Here is a 20,170-nt window from a genome sequence, read left to right on the forward strand (position 1 = left end):
CCTGATCATTGGTATGTTTTAGATAAGGCTGTTTATGGACTTAAACAAGCACCACGAGCCTGGTATGCCCCTCTTACTAATTTATTAATATCATTGAAATTTAAGCAAGGATCTATTGATCCTACTCTCTTTCGAAAGAAAGTTGGGAATCATCTCATGCTTGTTCAAATTTATGTTGATGATATTATTTTTGGCTCTACTGATCCTAACTTTTCAAATAAGTTTGAAAATATGATGAAGAGTCAGATTGAGATGAGCATGATGGGGAAGATCAATAATTTTTTGGGATTGAATATTCGTCAAAGCAGAGAAGGAATTTTTATCAATCAGGAGAAGTATTCATGAAATCTCCTTGAGAAGTTTGGAATGACGAATAGCTCAAAGATGAGAGTACCAATGGCGGTTGGGACACGACTTGGTCCTTCATTGGATAAGCCGGCTTTCGATCTCACATTGTACAGGAGCATGATCGGTTCGTCAATATACCTAACAACTAGTCAACCTGACAATATGTTTGCTGTGTGCAATTGTGCTAGGTATCAGTCAAATCCCAGGGAACCTCATCTTACTGCCATTAAGAACATCTTTTGCTATTTCAAAGGAACAGTTTCGTTGGGTTTATGGTATCCTTCGAAAATAGGGTTTTTCATACAAGCATTTTCGGATGCAGACGTTGGTGGATGTCAACTAGATCGCAAAAGCACAAGTGGTGGATGTCAACTTTTGAATGCGAAGCTTGTTAGCTGGAAATCAAAGAAACAAACATGTGTTTCAATTTCCACAACAGAAGTAGAATGTGTTGCTACTGCAGCTTGCACTTCTCAAATCATATGGATTCAAAGTCAATTGCGTGATTATGCAATCAACATGAAGAAAATTCCATTGTATTGTGACTCACAAAGTGCTATTCGCATCTTCCATAACCCTGTACAACATTCGAAGACCAAACACATTGCACTTCGCTATCACTTTATTAAAGATCATGTTGAGGGTGGCAACATTGAAGTTCATTTTGTGAAGACCACATATCAATTGGCAGACATCTTTACCAAACTATTGCATGAGAAGACTTTTCTAAGGATTATGTCTAGATTAGGCATGATTGATACAAGTGTTGTTTGACTTCATCATAAAGTTACGTTGTGTTGCCTTCTCGCTAACTTATTCAGAAGTTATTGTTCACCGTTCAGCGTTCGACATACTTCGTTTTTGACTTTCCTCTGACCGAATCAGATTACTCTTCGTTGATCAAGGCACAAATGCTATGTCGCTGTATCAAAGCTATGTGTCGGTACTTTACATTTCGATTGTTCAGTTTAATTTTTTTCAATTCGTTAGTAATTGAATTTAAAAAAAAAACACCAAAAAGATTTTCTTATTTTTGTTGTTTCAATTCAAAAATCAAAAATATCAAAAAGATTTTCTTATTTTTGTTGTTTTTCTTTTCAAAAATAAAAAGTAAAAAATATTTTACATTTTTTTTGTTGTTAGTTAACTTGTTTGTGCAGCTTATTAGTGAAGTCCTCTGGTGCTACATGCTTTTCAGCTTTAGGGAAAGGTATAATTTCGATCCTTTGCACTAGTTAAGTGTCCCTAGAAGCATGCTGCAGCATGTTGTCCCAAGCCTCCATGACTCAATGTGTTTCGAAGCCTTAATGGAATTCTTATCATGAGAACTCCTTCCCAATTAGGATATCTTCGCATTAGTCAATGAGCTACCTTACTCTTCTCATATTGAGTTAAGATTTTTCTACTTGGTCCACAAATAGCAGATGTACATTTCGTTTCTTATACCAATCTTTTTCATCATAAAATTCTTTCACGATCACACATAATGACATATGCCCAAGAGATCTCTGGCTCGAACCAACCAGGATTTAGGCATGTACACAGTCTGTGTTTATGATTCGGATTCATGAGACCATGATGATGGTGAAACCCACAATTTCGAACTCTTTAAGGAATTGACAGTGAACTTTATGTTCAAGATTGTAACACAACACTTGTCTCAGTATCTCTTTTCGATATTCAAAATCATATTATTTCGTTTTGAGTGATCTTGCTAAAATGTTCGACACCCACGACATTTTTGCCCAACAAGGTCCAATACTCATTTTTTTTAATATGATTTCAGTCTAAATATAAGTTTGATCCTTCGTTACTTGATATATTTTCCAAAGCATACTTGTCACTGACGACACTTGTCAAACAAGTAATTTTATTTACAATTTCTCACACTTATATTAAGTTGTGATATGTAACGAAATTCAGTCGACCCCTGAAGCCTTATAAAAGAAGCCCTTCGATACTCCTCTATGAGTATTTGATTGTAATTCACGGGAAACCACACAAGCTGTTCGACATCTCTCTTGATGTAGAATGAAGTGATCTTTTCCTGGGATCTTACTACATTTATGTCGATTTTTAATTGACATCACAGATCTTAATTTTTTTTAATCTTGATCTCATCCCAATTTTTTTAATCATTGCTTACTCCATATCTTTTAACTCATAAGTTTCGATTGTTGGAGTCTACTATTCAAGCTGAATTAGCTCCACTCACGAAGTTGATTAATATGATGCCAATTGATGCCCCGCCTATTCGCACAGGGGTGCAAGGGGGTGAAGGAGGTGTGAGTGTTGGCATGGGCTCGAAAGCTGGTATGGGGGGAAGTGGTTCATCAAAAGATGGTAGTGATGCAAAGATTGTTGGCAGAGTAATGTCTACTCAAATTGCTACTTCATTGCCCAAGACTTCATTTTCAACTGTTTCCACTACGGTTACAACGAGGCCTGTAATGAAAGGAGTTGCCATTGGGGAATCAAGTTCATCGAAGCCACCTTAATCAACTGAAGTAGAAAAAGGCAAGGGAAAGGGTGGTAGTGTTGAACCAACTGCCGAAGAGAAGAAGGCTGCCTTAGAAAAAGAAATGGAACGGCAAAGACAATTTCAAAGCATTCTTCGTCAAAGGCAAAGTGACCCTCATGGTGTGGAAAATGGTGATTCTACCTGCTATGAAACTATAGAAGCTACGATGTTATATGGGGAAATGCATGATTTCCAAAAGATTCCCAAGAAGAGTTATGCTACTGAAAACTCTAACTTCAATCAGTTAGACTTTCCTGTTAACGAAATGATGTTCAAGTCTAGTCAATATCAGATTGTTGACAAATTTGAAGATAAAAGAAGAATTCATGAGGTAAAAGCTTCGATTCCTTGTTGTCCTTGCAAAAAGAGAAGAGGAAGTTTGGTCTCTGGTGAAAATAGTAAGAGTTCTCAACATTTACAAGGATGTATTATTCGAAGGAGTGTTGCATAATTTTCGTTATCATGCAGTCCGGGAAAACAATGTTGCATTCGACTTCTCGGTTGCAGACTTCCCATTGATCAATCTTAATGATCTTATCAGTGTGGCAAGGATATTGAAGGGAGTTGATGTTTCGAAGCTCCAAATGACAAACAAACAAGAATTCTTAACTGGGCTAGCACATATAAAGCTATTCATTGACAATTATTTTGATTGTCTTGCAATGACTGATGTCGAATTGGCTTTAACAATGGGAAAACAAGTTTATGTGTCTATATCAATGTTCAAAGGAACAGGAAGTTTGAAAAACTATGAAGATGGTGAAATCTATTTGAAGCCTCTGGGAATAGTTTATATTGGGAAAAACAAGAAAGGAAGAAACACCAAGTATGTTTTCCAAGTTTTTTATGTGGAAAAGTATACAAGTTGTCAATATACGAATTTTCTTGTTCGAATGAATAGCTGCAATAAAAACAAAGATGGTGATAAAGTAGACATTCGAAAGACTATCAATTGGTATGTTTAGATAAGGAGGTAATACATCAAGCGGCCCAGATGTTGATGAATTAGGTTCGACAACACTGCTCACAAAGGGGGAGAATGTAAGGGTCGAAATTGGTTGTGAGGTGTCGAAGCATTCCTAGTCATGTCTTAGTGTCGAAGACTGTTTTGTTATTTTTACATAAGGGCATTGTTACTGTCGAAGTTGTATTGTTTAGACCCTTATGTATTTTTTACGCTTTTGTCATCTCTATAAATATGGGATAAGTACTAGAGCTAGAGTAATCTTTTGGAGTCTTCGACTTGTACTCTATTTTTCTCTGTATCTTTCAAAAGCGTAATCGAACCAACCAGATCATATTTACATTTTGTGTTCATATTTCAATCTATACTCTGATTCATTTCATATACTCGATTAATAACAACTACACAAGTGTCACGGGCCAGATCCTAGCCTTTCATGCATGTTTCAGGGGCGAAATCCTGGTCTTTCATATAACTGTCATGGGCTAAATCCTAGTCATCCCTGCAAGAGTCACAAAGACAACCAACATACTATGTAGTATAGTGAGAAGACTCACCTCCCTCTCAAAATTAAAATACCAAGGCTTGTACAATCGCAAGATTAGTGTTACACATCACCTAATAAAACATCCAAGGTAAAACCTCAGTCTACCATCTAAAACTAACACTTTGACCAAAAGTCAACCAGGTCAAAAAGCTAACGGTTAAAGTCAATGGTCAACAACCACCACGCCGTGGCCAACCAATGACCATGTCATGGCAGATACATGACAAAATAGTCGTGAAAACCCATCACCACGTCGTAGCGAGGATCATGTTACGTCGTGGTTTCTGGATCAAGACAACTTAATTGTTTAAATTCTAGATCCAGTAAGTCCTTTGCTCAAACTTTCCAAAAGGCTTCCTGTCACAACTAGAAAATTTTGGAACCAGCAAGGTCTAAACCCTAACCAAGTATAAGTAAAACCATATTACAATCCTTGTTGCATAGTATCATCTATAGCCTTGAAGGCTTGTTTTTAAGTTAATAACTAAGTGTAGTTTAAAACCTAGGTTGATTTAAGATACTATAAGTCAACATAAGTCAAAGGATTAAAGTTTAAACCATAGAATAACACCCCACATTGGAGTTTTCGACCAAGAATTCAAGAAATAAGGAGTTTTCTCTCGAAAGAATCCAAGAACCTTGAGTTTTCGGCCAAGGAATATAATCAAAAGTAGTTTTCGGTTGTGAAAAGGATTCAAAAGGGTGTTTTCGGTTTGCTATGGCCGAAATCACCCCCTTAGGCCCATCATAGGACCGAAAACCCAAAAGCCAAGGCCTTTTAAGGCCGTAAACACTACCCTATGTGTGTGTGTATGTGTGTGTGTGTGTGTGTATATATATATATATATATATATATATATATATATATATATATATATATATATATATATATATATATATATATATATGTTCAACCGTGAACTCAATTCATTTCTCAATTTCCAAACCGTAAACATCTCAAATTTGCTCTCAAGTATCATCCGTAAACCCCATATATTCCTAAGAATTTTGCCCAAATCTTCTTATTTTCACCAAGAACACCAAGAACAACCTTCCTATCTTCAAGTTTTCACCCAAGAACAACAAGAACACCCAAGAACACCTTCAAATAATTCCTAGAATTTTTGTGAGTATTTCGTACATAATTTAGTGTTGTCTAACACTTTATATTATTATTTAAATTACTTCATTAATTTAAATACATATCGTGTATAAATATTATTAGGATATGGCTACTTTCACGTATTCTAACCTGGGGATCCTTCGCAATCACTTCGTGTCCGCACTAGCACACTCATCCGAGGTGAGTTCATACCCCCATATTTTTCCGTGCTTTTTCAATGTTTTTAATGGGGGAAATACAAGTAAAACACAAGAAATCTTGTGTTAAGATTTTTAATTATTTCGATCTGCTTCAAACTATTTAAAGCAATTTAAAAATTATTTCCATTCTTGTTTGTCTTAAAAATATATGCTTATATATATATATATATATATATATATATATATATATATATATATATATATATATATATATATATATATATATATATATATATATATATATATATATATATATATATAATTAAGATTCAACAGGCTTAGGACTGGTGTTTCCGCCATAACTCATGTTTCTTGTCTGGTTGTGGGCTTAGGGAAGAATCACTTGTCCGACTGCCTTTTTAATCTAAATTATATATATATATATATATATATATATATATATATATATATATATATATATATATATATATATATATATATATATATATATATATATATATATATATATATATATATAATTTAGATTCAACAGGCTTAGGAATGGTGTTTCCGCCATAACTCATGTTTCTTGTCTGGTTGTGGGCTTAGGGAAGAATCACTTGTCCGACTGCCTTTTTAATCTAAATTATATATATATATATATATATATATATATATATATATATATATATATATATATATATATATATAAGTATAAAATTAATTTAAATAAAACTGTAGCCCTTTTGTAACATGCCGAGCAAAAGCGTATCTTTCTTAAACTTTTTATTGCTGTCATATAAACTATAATAGGTATAGTTTAGGGAACTTATATACCATTTTTACTAAGTCGGATAACAATACCAAAACAAACATATAAATTATAATAGGTATAATGTATGAGTCTTTTCACAATATTTGACATCATAGACCTTTCTAGGGAAAAGTTACATGTTATTTACTAAAAGCTTTTCACTTATTACTCGTAAACACGTTGAAGCAATTTGTGAGACGTCTTCATGTACTTACCTAAGTACCAACCAAGTCCTGACTTATAACCAGAATCTCTTGTAGGGAGAGCGAGATATTTGTGTATAGATCTATACGGGACTGACAATCCCGCACCTAAATTGTTAGCTACAGTTAGGCCGGCAGGCCTGGGGTTACAAATGTCGTTAACATTCTGACGCCTGAAGAACGTCGCGATCAGGTCATCTTAGGTTACAGTATGGTTATAAGAACTCACATGGAGAAAACAACGACACATTTACGTTGTAATATACTTTTTAATCAGTCTTAAGGGGTATTAACTATGTGATTACTTAGCATATACATAAGGGTTATATACAATTAATATCCGATAGCCAGTTGAATGTGTCATTTCCACCTTACTTCCTATTCCTTGTTTGGTTGTGGGCTTAGGGCAGGATCACCCATTCGATTGTCTGTTCGATCTCGATTATATACAACTTGTATGTACTTAGTGCTCATAGGAGGGTGTTTACATCACATCTAGTTTACAGGGCAAACATATCTTCGGCTAGTTTTACTTATGAATAAAACTAGGTATCATCAAATTAAGTATGGCAATTATACTTGTACTTTTCAGTCTTGGAACGTTTAAGACTACAATTCGGTTTTATGGAAAATATAGGATTTTCTAGGATAAACATCATTATTTTACAAACAAACAGTTTACAATTCAACTTTCTGGAAACAAATACGATTACTTATATAAATTCAAAACGTCATATTTTATTCTTTAAGCATAAGAAACATATATATTTTGGTCTTAAGGCCTAAGACTACATTCCATGTTACTAAGAAAATATAGGATTTTCTGGAGGAACACAAGAACATTTTCAAAGAACAAAGAATATACTTTCTATAACAAAAATGCTTATGAACTCACCAAATTTAATGTTGACACTTTCAAAACTACTTGTATTCTCAGGAAACCAGTAGATAGGTAGACCCGTAGGTTTTGTGAAGACGGAGCATAGTAGCTTCAAGTCTTTATTTTTGCTATATGCTATATACTTTTGATGTTATCCAGCTATGCTTCGAATATAATGTAAACGCTTTAATATTAATACAATGGTTGTTGTTACTTTGATTACTATTATACAACTATTGTGATACTGTACATGACGTGATCCACCCCTGAACGTTTCTGTCGTTCCGGTTTGGGGTGTGACGGATTGGTATCAGAGCATTGTTTATAGTGAACTAAGTATATCAACCCAGAAAAGTTATACAACTATAAACATAATGGGATAGAAACACTCTGACCAAGAATTATACTTTTAAAATGTATTAATATTTTTATAAAAGTATACATACATGAATATATATATATATATATATATATATATATATATATATATATATATATATATATATATATACTAGAACAAGTATCACAAAGAAGCAAAAAACAAAAGTATTTAGATGTTAGACACTACAGTCAAACCTAGACAGTTATGTAATCCTATCTGGGATAAATATAGTCTGATCAACTATATCTATTTGAGATACGACCAACATTTGTTTGGGAGTGATTGTGGTGTTGCAAGAAGTCTAAAACTTACCAATCTTTACATATAAAGGAACACTAGAACCAAACATAAAGTTTAAAATATTATAGGAGTATTTTATGATACTATACAATAACAACAAGTCTAAAAACTTATTAACGTCGTATATCAAGAAGCTCTAGAATCAAACATACAATTAAAATACTATAGGAGTATTTTAGGTATTATAAATAACTTATGTGAAAACTAAAAGACCCTTACTGGTAGGTCTATAATTACTGAGTGTATACGTTAAGGTTATATATAATTGAGATTTTATAGACTTAGAATTTGTGATTTTCGCTCTACTTCCTGTTCCTTGTTTGGTTGTGGTCTTAGAGTGGGATCACTTATTCGAAGGTCTATTTGATCTTGGTTATATATAATCTGTATACACTACGTGATTATAGGAGGACCCGGTAAGGATCATTATAAAAATTTCAATAGAGATACTTTTATTAATCTTATAGATTCTTTAGACATTCCCATTCTCGCATGAACAACATAGGTAGATGTAGCCATTCCACTACAACAGACAGTAGAGGAGTCGAGGATGAAGCAGAAGGGGTTCGTGAGGAGGATGTCGATAAAGGATCATACAAAGAGTAAGGAGCTGGAGAAATCATTAAGGAACCTTACCCTATCAAGAGCAGACATAAGAGGCTCTCTCGAACATCCGGAGCCAGGCTCTCCATTATGAAGTAATGGAGATCAGTGACAAAACTCGAAGCATGATGGAGCGAAGATTCAACATATCTACGAGGAACAAGAACACCATACGGATGCCCGGAGACAATGAAACTTTAAGGCTGAAACTAGGACAATCATAACAAGGATAGAGATGCGGAGGAAACCACTCATGAGGCGTGCAAGGTGGCAGAGCACCTTATGCGTCACTCTAATAATTAATAAACTAATATATAACCTAGTGAGTTAGTGATTACACTACTCACACTATGTGTTAGGCTTATCGCCTCTCTTATCGCAACTAGTAATAATAAATCAAGCGAGATACGCCATTCCAAAACCTATAAAATCCGAGCCAACTTAAGGTTTCGATACCAATAATCTATTTTGGGTAACTTAACATTTGTACAATACCTATTTCTACTCTCTACCATAAATACATCATATGGATGTAGGTCGAAACATTGAGAATCGTACAACAAAATGTGAAATTTATATGTATATATAAATAGATAGAATACAAGTAGAAATGACCATAGTTACTTACGAGCTCGCTTCTCACCATGCAATAGGATCATGCCTCCAAAAGGAAGTAACCAGCCAACCGGCGAAACACCAATTCTGCAGCTACAGTCCGCTACTTTTCAAGCTGCGGTCACAGCCGCCGTGACAGTCGTCATGGCACAACTCAATGCAAATAATGAAGTGAAAATGGAAATGGTGTCGACAATTCCAACCGCAGTGATAACTAAGGGCACCAACTTGTACCTGCTTGCAAGGACACCCCAAACTCCAAACCTAAGAACATGAAACGAAAGTTCGGGAACGATAAAGGGGGCAGTTCGACTCAAGGGCCTACCAAAAGGCAACAAACTGTAGCAGTCCATATCCCCACTGGCCCTACTACCTCAACACCAACAACACCATATTGTGGAAACCTCCCACACTGCAGCAAGTGCAACTACCATCATTATGGAGTTTGTCGGGAGTTATATTGCGATAGGTGCAACAAGAAGGGGCACACCACCCGTTTCTGTAGGACTCTGGCCCAATACATCACTTCAACCACCAATGCTAGTACAAGTCAAGTATGCCATGCCTGTGGTGAAACGGGACATTTCAAGAGAGATTGTCCAACAGAGAGGAATGACGGAGGAGCGAGAGGAGTTTAACAGCTAGACATGAAGAAGTAACGTGGAACCCTGCTAGGATTTTTGGTACGTTTCCAAACAATAATATTAAAGCTTAAATTATTATTAAGACTGGTGCCAATTAAAAAGTAATTAAATTTCTCTCTCGTCGAAATAAAACGCATCATTCATATAAAAACTAAGGATCTTTGCAGGTGAGCTATGATGGCTTAGTGTATACATAAGGGTCATATATAGTTAAGATTCTAAAGGCTTAGAATGCATGATTTTTCCTTATTTCATGTTCCTTGTCTGGTTGTGGATTTAGGGCAGAGTCAGTTAGTCGACTGTCTTCTGAATCTTAATTATACATGACTTGTATACACCAAGCAGTTATAGAGGGACCTAGTAGGGATTATATTATGAAATTTCATCATTGTCAATTATCGGAGCACTCGTACTGCTATTACTCGCTAAACGCAGTACAAAATGTTCGCAGTAGTAATAAAAAGGATAAAACTGAAAGCACTAGAAAGTACACATAGAATGCACTATCGCTCTAACAAACACTTCTTCCTAATCACCTTAACACCCGTTACGATAAAGAATTTCCGACGTCGTCATTAGAAATGGATTGGCTTGGTCCTCACCATACCAATTTCCTGTGCTACGAAAAGACCCTTCGCCTTAACCGACCGTCTAACAAAATCTTTTCAACCTATAATGATAAACCCGACACAAACCTTCGTATCGCCTCTCGCTTCAAAACTCAGAAGTACCCATGAGAGGGGTACCACGCCTTCCTAGCTCACTCCATAGACAACAAACTTGAAGCGAAAAACACCGAGGATATTCTGAAAGTCCGTAACCTTCTTGAAAGTATTCCCAGAAGACCTCCCAGGAATACCACTCGTACAGCAAGTCAAGTTCAAGAATAGAGACTAAGGACGCATACAGCTAGCCTATCACTACTAAGTGTATACGCGAGGGTGGTATATAATTAAGATTCTACGGACTTAGGATGTGTGATTCCACCCTACCTCCTGTTCGTTGTCTAGTTGTGGACTTGGGGCAGAGCTACCCATCCGACCGTCTTTTCAATCTTAATTATATACGACTTTTATACACGAGGTGATGATAGATGAACCAAGTATGAGTCTTACCATGAACTTTAGGACAAAGTTGCTCACGACATTATAGACATACGTGTAAACTAGACATGCTACCATTCGAGTGAACGTAGACAAGTAAACTAAGTCCACACTCTTCCCCCGTCTTAAGTACAGCTTACCATCCATAATCAAACAGTCAAAATAAAGGAAACAAAGTTGCATACCAATAGTGAAGGTCTGCTAGAAAACCAACCGAGGACCTAAAGTCACATGCGAACGAGAATATCAAATGGAACCGAAGTACCCACCTCTTTCCCTAGTTCAAAGAATAACCACTCTAGAACGAATTTCGGGACGAAAATCCCTCTAACGGGGGGATAATGTCACAACTGGAAAATTTTGAAACCAGCAAGGTCTAAACCCTAACCAAGTATAAGTAAAACCATATTACAATCCTTGTTGCATTGTATCATCTATAGCCTTGAAGGCTTGTTTTTAAGCTAATAACTAAGTGTATTTTGAAATCTAGGTTGATTTAAGATAATATAAGTCAACATAAGTCATAGGATTAAAGTTTAAACCATAGAATAACACCCCACATTGGAGTTTTCGGCCAAGAATTCAAGAAACAAGGAGTTTTCGGTCCAAAGAATCCAAGAACCTTGAGTTTTCGGCCAAGGAATCTAATCAAAAGTAGTTTTTGGTTGTGAAATGGATTCAAAAGGGTGTTTTCGGTTTTCTATGGCTGAAATCGCCTCCTTAGGCCCATCATAGGACCGAAAACCCAAAAGCCAAGGCCTTTTAAGGCCGTAAACATTACCCTATATATATATATATATATATATATATATATATATATATATATGTTCAACCGTGAACTCAATTCATTTCTCAATTTCCAAACCGTAAACATCTCAAATTTGCTCTCAAGTATCATCTGCAAACCCCATATATCCCTAAGAATTTTGCCCAGATCTTCTTATTTTCACCAAGAACACCAAGAACACCAAGAACAACCTTCATATCTTCAAGTTTTCACCCAAGAACACTCAAGAACACCTTCAAAAAATTCCTAGAATTTTTGTGAGTTTTTCTTACATAATTTAGTGTTGTCTAACACTTTAAATTATTATTTAAATTACTTCATTAATTTAAATACGATAACGTGTATAAATATTATTAGGATACAGGTACTTTCACGTATTCTAACCCGGGGATCCTTCGCAATCAATTCGCGTCCAAACTAGCGCACACATCCGAGGTGAGTTCATACCCCCATATTTTTCCAAGCTTTTTCAATGTTTTTAAGGGGGAGGGGGGGGGGGAATACAAGTAAAACACAAGAAATCTTGTGTTAAGATTTTTAATTATTTCGATCTGCTTCAAACTATTTCAAGCTATTTAAAAATTATTTTCGTTCTTGTTTGTCTTAAAAATATATGTTTATATATATATATATATATATATATATATATATATATATATATATATATATATATATATATATATATATATATAAAATTAAGATTCAACAGGCTTAGGACTGGTGTTTCCGCAGTAACTCCTGTTCCTTGTCTGGTTGTGGGCTTAGGGAAGAATCACTTGTCCGACAGTCTTTTTAATCTAAATTATATATGAGATATATATATATATATATATATATATATATATATATATATATATATATATATATAAGTATAAAATTTATTAAAATAAAACCTATAGCCCTTCTGTAACATGCCGAGCAAAAAGGTATCTTTCATAAACATTTTACTTTTGTCATATAAACTATAATAGTATAGTTTAGGGAACTTATATACCATATTTACTAAGTCGGATAGCAATACCAAAACAAACATATAAATAATAATAGGTATAATTTATGAGTCTTTTCACAATATTTGACATCATAGACCTTTCTAGGAAATAGTTACATGTTATTTACTAAAAGGGTTTTCACTTATTACTCGTAAACACGTTGAAGCAATTTGTGAGACGTCTTCGCGTACTTACCTAAGTACCAACCAAGTCCTGACTTATAACCACATTCTCTTGTAGGGAGAGCGAGATATTTGTGTATAGATCTATACGAGACTGACAATCCCGCACCTTAACTGTTAGCTACAGTTAGGCCGGCAAGCCTGGGGTGACAAATGTCGTTAACATTCCGACGCCTGAAGAACGTCGCGATCAGGCCATCTTAGGTTACAGTATGATTATAAGAACTCACATGGAGAAAACAACGACACATTTACATAGTAATATATACTTGTTAAACAGTCTTAAGGGGTATTAACTCTATGATTACTTAGCATATACATCAGGGTTATATAAAATTAATATCCGATAAGAAGTGGAATGTATGATTTCCTCCTTACTTCATGTTCCTTGTTTGGTTGTGGGCTTAGGGCAGGATCACCCATTCGATTTTCTGTTCGATCTCGATTATATACAACTCGTATGTACTAAGTGATCATAGGAGGGTATTAACATCACATAAAGTTTACAGGGCAAACACATCTTCAGCTAGTTTTACTTATGAATAAAACTAGGTATCATCAAATTAAGTATGGCAATTATACTTGTACTTTTCGGTCTTGGAACGTTTAAGACTACAATTCGGTTTTATGGAAAATATAGGATTTTCCAGGATAAACATCATTATTTTACAAGCAAACAGTTTACAATTCAACTTTCTGGAAACAAATATGATTACTTATATAAATTTAAAGCGTCATATTTTATTCTTTAAGCATAAGAAACGTATATGTATATGTATATATATATATATATATATATATATATATATATATATATATATATTGGTGTTAAGGCCTAAGACTACATTCCATTATACTACGAAAATATAGGATTTTCTGGAAGAACACACGAACATTTTCAAAGAACAAATAATATACTTTCTATAAAAAAAATGTTTATGAACTTACCAACTTTAATGTTGACACTTTCAAAACCACTTGTATTCTCAGGAAACCAGTAGACAAGTACACCCGCAGGTTTTGTGAATACGGAGCATAGTAGCTTCAAGTCTTTGTTTTTGTTGTATACTTTTGATGTTATCCAACTATGGTTCAGATATAATGTAAACACTTTAATATTAATACAATAGTTGTTGTTACTTTGATTACTATTATACAATTGTTGTGATACTGTACATGACATCCTCCACCCCCGAACGTTTCCGCCGTTCCGGTTTGAACTCAAAAACTATGAAAAATAAGAGAAATGGGGTCAAACCCCCATGAATGAACTCAAAACTTCATAATACTTCAAATCTGGATCATCTAACCTTCTTGGGACCTCGAGGATTAATAAAGTTTCCAACTTTGTTGAATCCATCCATTCAAGCAAACTTAAACATGAAGAAATATGCTACAAAACCTAGATCTAGAAAGGTAGGACAAAAGATAAGAGCTTGCAGACTTACAAAGGTCCAAGATATGCTCTAGAAGGTTAAAATTATGCTAGCTTGTTGATTCTTTTGCCCCACAACACTTCTTTCTTCTGTTAAAAGACCAAGAACACCACAAAGTCTTAAAAATGGAAGAGGATGATTATAGTGTACTTCAAGGCACTTGGAGGTGATGAAGGTTGAGGATGGATGAAACCCTAGCCATTACTTCCTTTAAATAGGTCCTAAGGCCCGAAATCTTGTGTTTTAAGCCACTGGCGTCACCACGTCATGGCCAATACATGACCACATCGTGGTCATTAAAAAATGATTAAAACTCTTAAGACCTTTCCATGTCGTGGTGATCCTCCCACCACGTTGTGGCCTCCAAAAAGTCACATGATTAAAACATAAAACTCATAACCGCCATTAAAGTAGGTAAAGCTTTCTTTCTGAAGCCTTTTTGCTAATGGATTAAGATTATATCCTTCCTCTTTGTTTAGTTATAATTCATACATGGGATGAATATTACACAACTCACATATCAAAAAGTAAAGATGTAAAAATAAGTTTTTCCAAGAAAATACTTTTTATCATATAAGTTTTTCTTTTAGGAAAATAACACTTTTAATCTGCACAAAATAACAAAAAGGTAATTGTTGTCGATGCCTATGTTTAACATAGTGTTCTTAAAATAGATTCACCCTATATAGGTGTTTGTTTCCTATGATATAACAACAATAAACAATTCTTCTAGAATTCTCGAACCCTCGCTTGGCCGAAAAAATACCTTGGTTGTAGCAAGAGAAAGAATCATTAGTACAATAAAAAGAAAGGATGAGATGATTGGATCATCTGGTGTAACTCTATCAGTAACATAGGTTTTGTATTTATACTGCAAAATGGAAGTGATGGTTTAAATACCAAATCGTAACATTCAAATTATAGAGCAGAATTAGTTGAGAAATCAAAACAGAAATATGTGATTAATAGCTCTTAGTTCATTTTGTAACTGCCAATTGAAAAATAAAATAATTGCAAAAAAGATCCTTGAAATTTTCTAGTCGACCGTTGGTGCATTTGTATCTGCAAGACGTATGCTCACACACAATTTTAGTGAACCCAAGCTAAATTGGATCGCATTTGCACTCCTTGTGTATGTATGCAAGAGAGAGCTTTGGTTCTATAAGTCTTACAAGGGTAAGAAACCCTTATAGTTATATATTCATTTCCTTTTCTTTCTGCCACCTATGTGGGATGGAACAAAACCCAATTAACTCATTTGTTAATCTGATTCAACTACCTCACTTTAACAAGTAATTTCTCATTCATTCTCAATCCATTTTGGACGTGTGATATATCAAAACGAAGGTATCACGGCGGAGAATGCGAACACATAATCATTTGTATATTTTGATTACATTTAGAGTTTAAAATTCATGCTCAAAAATGGTGAAACCCCATTTTTGGAAATTGGTAAAAACCAATTTTCCAGATTAGACTAACTTATTCTGAAAAATCAAACATCTGCCTTTGATTGACTTATTCTTTCCATTTCCACCACCTTTGTTATTATTTTTATAAAACTTATAGGAATGGTGTCCATACTTTCTTGGCAATAGAAGTTCTTAACTTCCTTAGAACATTTGTATAGGATCGTTGAGTACGAAAAAAGCCTTCAATTATTGAAAATTCCTGAAAAGCCTTTGTATACGATTGTTGAGTACTGCGTGGAACCATAGAAGAGGGGTTGAATTCGCCCCTAACAGATGTTAGGATTGGGACATAGGTAAAAACGTCCAAAAGGAGGTAAAACCAACAAACTTGGGTATAGAGTATCCCAGACTAACCAGACCACTGGAGATTGACTTTTATATCTTTTACCACTCATTAGATGCAACGACCAGCAACATTGTTGGAAATTACTCATGACTATTTCAAGGGTAAATGGTCAAGATTCCCCTTTAGCGATAAAACCAACTCACTTCTATTATACAAAGAGTAGCACATATTAATACTTATCAATATTCATTTTACAAAGCCACGCCCAAGGAAAAACTACCAAGCATTTCATATTTAGGACAAACAATCCAAAAACTATTTGGATGCTCAAGACTTCATTTTTTAAAATTTTTTGTATGAGATATGGAACTTTTTCTAAAACAACATCTATTATAATTTTATACAGAAACTAACAAAATGAAAGCCAAAATATATATTTTTGAAACACATGGGAGTATGCATATATATATATATATATATATATATATATATATATATATATATAGAGAGAGAGAGAGAGAGAGAAAGAAAGAGAGAGAGAGGAATGATAATTTGAGAACCTATAGTTTCCCGAGAACCCGAGAACCAAACAAGGACCGTTAGATCAAAATAATAGAAGGTTGAGATGCATTATGGCAGTTTTGTCAATAATTTAAAGAATAAGACACGGGGGTATCTGATTCAAATAAACCAAAGGGTATTTTAGGGAAAACAAAATTTGCATCCCTTAATGACAGTGAATCGCCGGTCTCTCTCTCTCTCTCTCTCTCTCTCTCTCTATCTATCTATCTATCTATCTATCTATCTATCTATCTATCTATATCAAACCCACCATCTGCCCCCTCTCCCAATGACCTTCTCCGACGCTTCTCAAATCAACATTCTTCTCTGGCGCCGATATTGATGATTCTCTCGTTGTAACTGTCGGTTTCCCACAAAATCAACTCCACGGTCGATTTCATCTCGTTACCGCCTACAAATCTGAATCCCAATCAATCAGATCTAAGCTAATTATCACGCATCCTCGGAACCTAGGTTTATTTGTTTGTTTTCAATGCACGGAATCAAATGAATCTGATTGAATGGTTTGATGTTTGTGCGATTGATTGATTAACAAAGCGGAGCGAAGATGTTGACGACGTTTGAATCTAAAAGCAATACAGTGGAAGGGCTGAGTTTCCACAGCAAGAGACCATGGAATTTGGCTAGTCTTCATAGTATTTTCAGATCATATGAAGTTATTGGAACGGATCAACATGTTTACATAACGCACGCCATATCACCAGTGGCTCTAAGCTTAAACCAGGTGTCTGTTTACACTTTCTTCACAATTCTTGGTTCACCTTTACCACAATGTTAACGAATCCATCTATAAAAGTAGGCTATATTAGTAAATTGGACTTTACACATCTATGGTGTACCTTACATCAATTTGAATAGACCCACAAAAACCTACTCCTTGTATAACAGCTATCGGATATAATGGCATCCAACTATGGAAAAATGGTAAAGTTACAACCATTATTATGTTTGGGATGTCTTTCTTTTATAAATACACTGAATTTCTATTCTTTTTTTGTTATCTTTTAAATAATGAGCAGAGGGCTTTGTTAGTGGTGAGGTTCTGGCTTCAACCCTTGAGAAAGAATGGTTGAGTCTTCCTGTTCTGGTACTTGGGAAAGTATATTATTTTCTTTTCTTCTTTCTTTCTTCATTAGGGTTTTTTTTCTTTCTTTAAGTTGTATCTTAATTTGTAAGAAAAAGTATAAATTGTAAATTTGTAACTGCATTTTCTTCTATAGGAAACAACTGCCACTTTGTTATCTACAACACTTGTCTCCTGACAATCAAAACAAATTCCCTCTGCAATTCCTCCTTCCACAGCACGTGAAACTGGAAGTTCTTCAACATTATCAATTAATACAAATGAAATGCTTCGGTGGATAAAAATATGTAGATCATGGAAAAATTCTAATAACTCTGCACCTGAGGTAACTAACTAGGTTGTTTAAAAAATATATGAAAAAGAAACAAAAACTTAATCTTATCATATCACTTACTGGTGTTTTTGTTTATTTATACAGCAAAAGAAATTAAAAGTTGGTGATAAATTGGAAGATCTAGTTACAACAAGTAGCAAATCAGTTAAACAAGTGATCACAACTGCAACTAAATCTGAAGTTGACAAAAAATAAGCTTAAAGGCTCCTCAAGTGGTTAAAGATATAAAAAAGGCTGAAAAGGTTGATATTGATAATTCAGATTTGGATTCAAACACAAACAAATCAACTGATATTCATTTACACATACGATTACTCGGGGGTATAAGTGTACAAGAAAAATTCGAACCTACAATAACTTTAAAAATGGTGAAAAACTACATAGATGAAAAACAAGAAAGTAGCATTGGCCCTTATAATCTAGCCATTCCTTACCCTCACAAGGTTTTCACTAACCAAGGTAAAAACTTTGCTAAAAATCTTTTTGATTTTTCTTTTATATTTATATAAAATATCGGTACTAATTTTGTTTCAATAATTTCAGATTTAACCAAGATTTTAACAGAGTTAAGTCTACTCGGTAGACAAGAATTAATAATAGTTCCACATCTGAAATCCACCAGTCACTACAAACCGCGATCTGTCATACCTAACCATGACACATCAGTCTCCACCAATGCCACGTCAGCGCCAGATGGCAAATGATATTTTTTACTTGGAGAAAGGTTCTATCATATGTTAACCCTTTAGCCTATCTTGGTGACAATAACTCTATACAGGATAATACTCAAACGACCATGCAAGAATCTGGTTCTGGTAATTATTACTTTATTAAAATCATTTTTAATTTTTACATTTACAACAACATAAAAGGCTTATTATTATGTATTTTCAGGGTCAAATCCGGGCAGCTTTTCAGGCAGTAGAAGATCATATCTTGTAACAAATAACCAAATCAACAACCGAAGCTCATCAAGATTTGGAAGTGGAAGAAATATTCATATGTTGAAATGTGATGAAGATTATACCAAATTTAATGGTAAAAATGTTTTTTGGAATCAAATCTTTAAAAGTATGTTGTTGATTCAGTTTGGTATTGTTTCATCTTAAAAACAAGCCTCACATTGTACTTTCAAACACACTTTAGTGTTCTTTATTTATTTTTTATGCAAATATCCGTTATTTATCTTCAACTGTTTTTTCTTGATGCAAGGTAGTGATTAAATGACACAATACCAACTAGGAAATGGTGGCCTTCTAGGAGCTAATTATATCCAGGTAAAGATCTCTCATATATTATAATGCATATATTAATTTATATTTACAAATGGTATATACTACGAGGTATATTCACATGTGAAGATTACGTGGTATTTTCACATGTGAATATTATCATGAAAAGGAAATAATGGGATGAAAGTGTTTGAATTGGTTATATTTTCATCAGTAAGTAATTATGTAAAAACAATAGCATATGAATCATAAGTGTGTAGAGAGTTACATGTAAATCACAAGTGAATAATATATGAATTACATATGATTCACATGTAATTCACATATGAATCACATGTAAATCACATATGAATTACATGTGATTCACATGTAAATCACATGTAATTCATAAGTGAACCACATATGAATTACATATGATTCACATGTAACTCATATGTGGTTCACTTATGATTTACATGTGAATCACATATGAATCACATGTAATTCACAAGTGAATCACATATGAATTACATGTGATTCACATGTAAATCATAAGTGAACCATATATGAATTACATATGATTCATATGTAATTCACATATGAATCACATGTGATTC

The sequence above is a fragment of the Lactuca virosa genome, chromosome 5 (genome assembly GCF_052849685.1).
Source record: "Lactuca virosa cultivar CGN04683 chromosome 5, Lactuca_virosa_CGN04683_v6, whole genome shotgun sequence".
Lineage (NCBI taxonomy): Eukaryota > Viridiplantae > Streptophyta > Magnoliopsida > Asterales > Asteraceae > Lactuca > Lactuca virosa.